We start from the raw sequence: 8,366 nt of genomic DNA on the forward strand, positions 1-8,366 counted from the left end.
TTGACATTGTCTTTCGGGTGTAGCCGCATGTGTCACGTTCTCTAAGAGGCACGAATAGAACAATGCTAACGACGAGTACAGTCGTGGGATCACAAGCAAACTAGATCATTTTTTCTTGCCATATCGCATTGGGCTATCGTGTTTCGCACTCCTCCGTCGTACTACTACTCTAGTGAAAACTAGAGTATACCGCACGGTTCTTTGCTCCTAACTCAGGTTGTCGGCAACAATTATACTTCCTTCCACCGACATGTGGGACCGCCAACATCTGGGTTGACATGTCATCCACCAAATATAGAGTGGGGAATGGAAGGGGAGACTTACCCCCGTCATAGAATCGCGGTAATAATGACTACAACGAGCAGTCAAACCACAAGGCCGCACCTTCTAGTAGTAATGAGCTGTCAAATCACAAAGCCCGCTACTCCGTCATCCTCCTCGCCTCTCTGTCAAATCGATCAGGCAAGACTACCCTACCCTTGCCTTTTAAATCTCTATCTCTACTTCTATAGTGCATCCATTTGAATTAGGATTCACCGCCACACCTACAGTGTTCCAGCCTAAAACTACCGCCGTTCAAAATCAGTTGTTGATCTGGCTTTCTATGCTAATAGTCACCCTCTACCAAACCTAGAGCAAAAAATCTGACGGATAATTGTTGCCGGATCCACTCCCTGTCTCCCAGGACAGACATGCATGCATGCGCCAATTAAAATATTTAAAACCAAGTGTGACTGCAAGCATGCATCCTACCACAGTCATGAAGCAACTAGAGATGCTCTAGAAACCCCATTTGACAGTTGCATCATAGTGACTCTCTCAAAACCTTTCCCCTTCCTCCCTCCTGAGTCGCTCAGACATTTGCCTTTGGAGGTGCCAACCCTAGCCTTGCCCACTCCCCTCCTCGTGCTCCCCTGACCGTCACCACCTCTGGAAACTATTATGTACTAAAGAGTTCAAGCAACGAGATAGAACATAGTAACATAATTCGATCACTCCCCACGGGATACCGACCAAGTCCGTTGCCTCCCATGCAAACATGTCCTTGTTTGCATGGAGGAAGCTGACCAGCGCCTCTTCCTGATCCAGGGGGAGGCCGGCGCCTATGGTGAAGGTGGGGCCTGGTCCCCCATCATTGTCGACTGGCACCTGCTTCGTCTCTGCCCAGTCTTTGGAGAACAACTGCTTCTTCTTTGTCGGTGCGACCTCTAGGATCTCCGGAGCGCCCTCCGTGTTCGGTCGCGCGGCCACTGCGGCCTTGAAAGCGAGCTTGAGGGCCATGTGCACGTCTTTGGTGTCCCACACCACGGTGAGGACACCGCTGTTCCCGGGGATCTTCATGACGTTGTAGCTTGGGTGAGTCCCTGCCATGAACTTGGCGAGGGCGAGATACCCGAGCATGGTATTATACGGGAGGCCGATGCAGGCGATGTTGAAGTCGATGAGCTCGGTTCAGTAGTTTTTGCGTGTACCAAAGGTGATGGGGAGGCGGATCTACCCCAGAGGAAAGGTGGAGCCGTCGGCCACCCCCGAGAAGAGCTTGGGGGGAGGAGCCGGTCGTAAGGCACATGGAGCAGACCGAAGGCTTCGACGGAGAGGACGTCAAGACCAGCTCCGACGTTCTTGAGGGTCCTGGTAACCGCAACGTTATAGATGGTGGGGGTGCAGAGCATGGGGAGTGCACCGGCGTCGACCGTGGTCTTGGGGTGGTCCCTAGAGTCGAAGACAAGGTTGGCCTCGGGCGCCGCCCAACCTGGGGAGTCCCCCGCCGCAACTGGGCGGTTCCCACCTGCCGGAAGAGCTGCTTGATGTGGTGACTTGAAATGAGTGCCTGCAACCCGCCAAGGATGGCCGCGACGGCGTGGGGCGCCGGAGCCATGAAGTGCGCGACAAACAAATTGCGCAGCTCCTCCTAGGAGGCCACCGAAGACTATGGCAGGTTGAGCAGCCAGGAACGAGGCACGCCTGTGAGGGCCATAGGGAGCCAGTTTGGCATCACCTTGTCGTCGTCGCCCGCTGCCCAGATGGCCTTCGTGTACACCCGGAGGAACTCCTTAGGGTCCGTCGCGCTGTCGTACCGTGGTGGCAACTCCGGCCTGAACTTCGGCGGCCACTGCACCTGTCACAGGGCGGGGGAGAAAGCTCGGAGGCCTGCGATGCCTTGAACCGTGCCCGGCGGACCGGTGGGAGGGGTGATGCCTACCATGGAAATCGAGCGGCGGGGGTGAAGCGCGGCCGATAGAGAGGCAGACCTTCGACACGCCCCTACCTGGCGCGCCAAATGTCAGATTCAGGGCTTCGCAGACCCAAGAAAGGTTCGAGCTCTGGGGCATGTGTGAAGAACTCAACCTCTCCAGCCAACCAGTTCGTCACCCCCATGGCCTAGCTCGACGAACAATAAAGAAAAGGGACACAGTAGTTTACCCAGGTTCGGGCAACCTTGCGGTGTAAGACCCTACTCCTGCTTTGTGGTGGATTAGCCTCCCGAGGGGCTGAGGATGAACTAGTACGAGGGAAGAATAACCTCACAAGGTTTGTTCTAGTGTGGGTGTGAGCTAGTGAGGTCCCTCTCGGATCCCCTCCTGCGGTGGTGGCTAAGCTAATATTTATAGTGGCCTGGTCCTCTTCATCCAAACGAAGGCGGGAAGGGATCCCACAGTGGCCAATTTCGAAGGGGGGAAAGAAGTACATCCTATCCTAACAAAAGGTGGTCTTTGCCTCCAAAGCTTCTGGTCATGACGTCGTGGTGGGCTCGGTGATGGCATCCGTCCTGCCATCCTGGTGGTCTTGGTCTTGATGCACGGGAATGGAAACCTTTGGCTGATTCCTCGGGACCCCGCGCCCGCGCTTGCCTACTTAGCACCAAAGAGGAAACCAGCTACTCTGCACCCGCTGGAGCCCGCCTGGCCTTGGTCGTCATGGCTGGCGTCACCTTAACCTCATGAGGTGGGCGCCTGCATAGCAATCTCCGCTCCTCAGGAGCCAGCCTGGAGGGCGGGGGGCGCTCCCTCCGGAGGTCTTGATTTCGTCCACCTCACGAGGCTTGGCCCCTCACGAGGGTCTTGTCTTGAAGGTCCTAAAGATGGGCCATACCAGGCCGTTGATGGAGCCACACCATGGGCCGCAGGCAGGCAAGTCTGGGTACCCTGGTTCCTAGGATGCCGATAGACCCAGACTGTTGTCTACGGTTCCATCTTTTTTGGGGGTAATCTTCCTTCTTCTTTTGCCCCTTGTGTCTTCTTATTTTTTCACCGTGTCTTGTTCTTTTGACATTGTGTCTTTTGGGTGTAGCCGCATGTGTCACGTTCTCTAAGAGGCACGAATAGAACAATGCTAACGACGAGTAGAGTCGTGGGATCACAAGCAAACTAGATCATTTTTTCTCGCCATATCACACTGGGCTATCATGTTTCGCACTCCTCCGTCGTACTAATACTCTAGTGAAAACTAGAGTATACCGCGTGGTTCTTTGCTCCTAACTCAGGTCGTCGGCAACAATTATACTTCCTTCCACCGACATGTGGGACCGCCAACATCTGGGTTGACATGTCATCCACCAAATATAGAGTGGGGAATGGAAGGGGAGACTTACCCCCGTCATAGCATCGCGGTAATAATAACTACAACGAGCATTCAAACCACAAGGCCACACCTTCTAGTAGTAATGAGCTGTCAAATCACAAAGCCCGCTACTCCGTCATCCTCCTCGCCTCTCTGTCAAATCGATCATGCGAGACTACCCTGCCCTTGCCTTTTAAATCTCTATCTCTACTTCTATAGTGCATCCATTTGAATTAGGATTCACCGCCACACCTACAATGTTCCAGCCTAAAACTACCGCCGTTCAAAATCAGTTGTTGATCTGGCTTTCTATGATAATAGTCACCCTCTATCAAACCTAGAGCAAAAAATCTGACGGATAATAGTTGCCGGATCCACTCCCTGTCTCCCAGGCCAGACATGCATGCATGCGCCAAATAAAATATTTAAAACCAGGTGTGATTGCAAGCATGCATCCTACCACAGTCATGAAGCAACTAGAGATGCTCTAGAAACCCCATTTGACAGTTGCATCATAGTGACTCTCTCAAAACCTTTCCCCTTCCTCCCTCCCGAGTCACTCACACATTTGCCTTTGGAGGTGCCAACCCTAGCGTTGCCCACTCCCCTCCTCGTGCTCCCCTGACCGTCACCCCCGTTGGAAACTATTATGTACTAAAGAGTTCAAGCAACGAGATAGAACATAGTAACATAATTCTGCTGGGGGCTCAGCACAATACACACCTGAAATAAAACTAACCACCCAAAAATTAAGCTAAGCAACTAATCCGGTAGACACTGCATTCGAACCAGCATGATCAACAACACTGCCACCTTACTCGGAGTACTCATCCACATCCTCGACTTTGTCCTTGTCCGTCTTCCTCTTCTGTGATACTTCTTGTCCTTGCTTCTTCCGGTGCCTTCCTTGCTTGCGTACAATTTCCTCAAATTGCTTACTTCCGGTAAGGCTCTTGTAAACACCTTTCTCTATAATTACCTTCAATAAGCTATTTTCTTGCTCAAGTGTAACTTGGCTAAGAGAATCATTTGTGGAATCAAGAGAACTACTAGAAGCAACAACATTGGATTTGACATGGTTATTGTTACTACCAGAGGAAGAATCTTTCTTGTTCTTCTTGCTAGATTTTACTTGTGGCATATAAGTAGAAAATAGGAGATATTTGGCAAGATAAGAAGAACTCTTCTTTTGAATATTATCATTAATAGCTTTTAGGAACTCATGCTCTTGCCCCAAATTTAGGTTCTCGAGGCGTAGCTTCTCATGAGTCTTTAGGAGCTCTCTATGATCATCTAGAGTTGTTTCATGAGCTAACTTAAGAGTGTTTAGTTCTTTAGTTAGATGCTCAATCTCCTTCTTATCATTGTCATTCATTTCATCTTGATTAGCATGAATACTAGCAATTTCATCATAGTTTTAATCACTAGTGTTGCCAACAAGTAAATCATCATCACCTAGCAATTCATCTTCATCACTATTGAAATCAACATACTCAGGGTGTGATACCTTAGGGCCTTTAGCCATGAAGCATCTTCCAATTCTTCATTTGGTGAGTCAAATATGTTGTAGCAGTTGGATAACACAAGTGCAAGACCGGCAACCCCTTCATCTTGAGTATATTCAGAGTCGGAGTGATAGATTGTGTCGGAGTAGTTGTCGAAGTTGGAACCGGGTACCCATTCACCAATGTGAGCTTGATGTCTTCATCTTGTGTAGCTCTTTGATGACTTGTGCTTCCTTTATGAATCCTTGCTCCTATGAGAGGGTCTTCGTTCATAACGATCATATCTACTCCTTCTCTCTATTGATGGTGATTTATCTCTTCTACATCTCCCTTTTGGTTAGTCTTCTCTATTATTGTAGGGAGCCGTATACTCATTGGAGTAGTGTCCAAGTCTTCCACAATTGTAGCAATTACGATCACGACTAAAATATCTTTTGTCATTGTAGGATCTTGACTTGGAGCTTCTCCCTTTGCTTCTATTCTTGTAGAGCTTGTTGAAGTTCTTCACCATTAATCTCATTTCCTCGTTGGAGACTTGTTTCTCACTTGATGTTGTGGGAGCATCACTTGAAGCTTTATAAGCACCGCTTGACTTGTTGTGGAGCCCTTCCTTATCCTCGAGTGACATCTCATGAGCAACAATTCTACCAATGACTTCTGTGGGCTTGAGATCTTTGTAATTGGGCATCATTTGGATCAAGGTGCACACGGTATCATATTTTCCATCCGAGGCTCTTAGGATCTTCTTGATGATGAATTTGTTGGTCATCTCTTTGCTTCCTAAGCAGACAATCTCATTTCTGATGAGAGCAAGCCTAGAGTACATCTCAGCGAATCCTTCACCATCCTTCGTCTTGAACTTGTCCAGTTGACTTTGAAGCACATCTAATTTGGATTCCTTGACAGACTCGGCACCTTCGTGCATATCAACGAAAGTATTCCAAATCTCTTCTGCATTCTCAAGGCGTCTAATTTTGTTGAATTCTTCGGGGCACAATCCATTGAAGAGAATATTTCAAGCTTGAGCATTGTATTGTAACATCTTCATTTCTTCCGTAGATGCTTCACGATCCGGTTCTTTTACATCCTGGAAGAAGTCACCTTTCAAGCCAATGCGCACAATATCCCAAACGGCGGGGTTATGACCAAGAATATGCATTGTCATCTTATGCATCCAACTAGAAAAACTATTACCATCAAAGTAAGGACCTCTACAGTGCTAATTTCCCTCACTAACGCCATACTCTCCTAGGTTGTGAAACCAAGGCTATGATCACCAAAGCTATGGAAATCAAGGCAAATGGAGACCAAAGCTCTGATACCACTTGTAGGATCAAAAGTAGGTCTAGAGGGGGGGGGTGATTAGATTACTTGACTAAATAAAAATCCAACCATTTCCCAATTTTAGTTGTGTGCAGATTTTAGCAATTAGCACATGTCAAGTAATCAACCTACACATGCAATTCTAAGAGTGTAGCAGCGGAAAGTAAAATATTTCATATGAATGTAAAGGGAAGGGTTTGGAGAGTGCAAATGCAATGATGACACGAAGATTTTTGGCGTGGTTCCGATAGGTGGTGCTATCGTACATCGACATTGATGGAGACTTCAACCCATGAAGGGTAACGATTGCACGAGTCCACAGAGGGCTCCACCCATGAAGGGTCCGTGAAGAAGCAACCTTGTCTATCCCATAATGGACATCACCCACGAAGGACTTGCCTCACTTGGGTAGATCCTCATGAAGTAGGCGATCTCCTTGCCCTTACAAACTTCTTGGTTCAACTCCACAATCTTGTCAGAGGCTCCCAAGCGACACCTAACCAATCTAGGAGACACCACTCTCCAAAAGGTAATAGATGTTGTGTTGATGATGAACTCCTTACGCTTGTGCTTCAAATGATAGTCTCCCCGACAATCAACTCTCTCTCATAGATTTGGATATGGTGGAAAGATGATTTGAGTGGAAAGCAACTTGTGGAAGGCTAGAAATCAAGACTCTTGTGGTAGGATTGGAATGTCTTGATCTCAACACATGAGTAGGTGGCTCTCTCTCAGAAAATGTAAGCTGCAAGTGTAGGCACGTTCTGATGGCTCTCTCTCATATGGAGAAGGGGGTGGAGGGGCATATATAGCCTCCACACAAAATCCAACCATTACACACATTTGAACCAACTCGGTCAGACCGAATGGAAGAACTCGGTGAGACTGATTTAGTTCAAAATGTGAACGTTAGGAATCTAGGTGGGACCGACATGCTAGCGCTTAGGGCAAACATCAACTTGGTGGCACCGATTGCATCAACTCGGTGTTACCGAAGTGAAGCAATAAGGCAACAGAGAAGATGTCAAGGCAATTCGGCGTGACCGATCACAATTTCGGTGAGACCAAAATAATTGCAACATGCAACAGAGACTTGGCAAGGCCATCTCGGTGAGACTGAGACTTGGTAGTGTCCTAGTTTCCCCTTTGGTGCTAAAGAAGCAAGCGCATGCGTGGAGTCCCGAGGCATCAAGCAAAGGTTTCCATATCGGTGCAACGAGACCAAGACTAGCAGGACGACAGGACGGAGGTCACCGTGGAGCCCAGAGCCTTTGGCAGGCGCAGACCATCTTTTGTCAGGATAGCTTATACTAGTTTTCCCCTTCAAACTAGCCGTTGTGGGATTCCTTCCCGCCTAATATTTGGGAAGAGGACCCAGGCCTCTATAAATAGGGCTAGCCACCACCATAGCCAGGGGGCTCATCGAGAGCAGAGAATCCTCTACGGTATCAACTCACCAAGCATAAGAGCACCTCTCCTAAGGAGGCTGTTCTTCCCTTGTAACTGTTCATCCTCAGCCCGAGATGCAATCCACCACACCACACTGGAGTAGGGTATTACACCACATCGGTAGCCCGAACCAGTATAAATCTAGTGTCCCTTTGTTCTACAGGTTTGACGTGCTGAGGCTTGAGATTGCGGTGAGGGCGTGAGATAGAGGGAGGATAGATCTTCGTGCGCACCCCTGTGTTCGGACCTCAAGGGTTTTGCCGGAACCTGAAATCCGACAGTGACCACGTATCATCATGTGGTCTCCACACTTGGGCAACAGAGTATGCCTCAAGATAGTGTTCATTGTGGTCAAACCAGCAAGCAGATAATATATTGATACTAGCGTGTGTGTCTCCAAAGCTGCATCAGGTATGGGCTTGTCCATGTTGGCCACCGAGTTGTGATCTTTCCTGGGTTTGCCATACACATCAAGATCATCTTCACTTTCCTTGGGAGCATTGATAAGCTTGGCCCACTCAGAGATTA

The sequence above is a fragment of the Triticum urartu genome, chromosome 2A (assembly GCF_056163025.1).
Source record: "Triticum urartu cultivar PI428250 chromosome 2A, HENAU_Tu73, whole genome shotgun sequence".
NCBI classification, from domain to species: domain Eukaryota; kingdom Viridiplantae; phylum Streptophyta; class Magnoliopsida; order Poales; family Poaceae; genus Triticum; species Triticum urartu.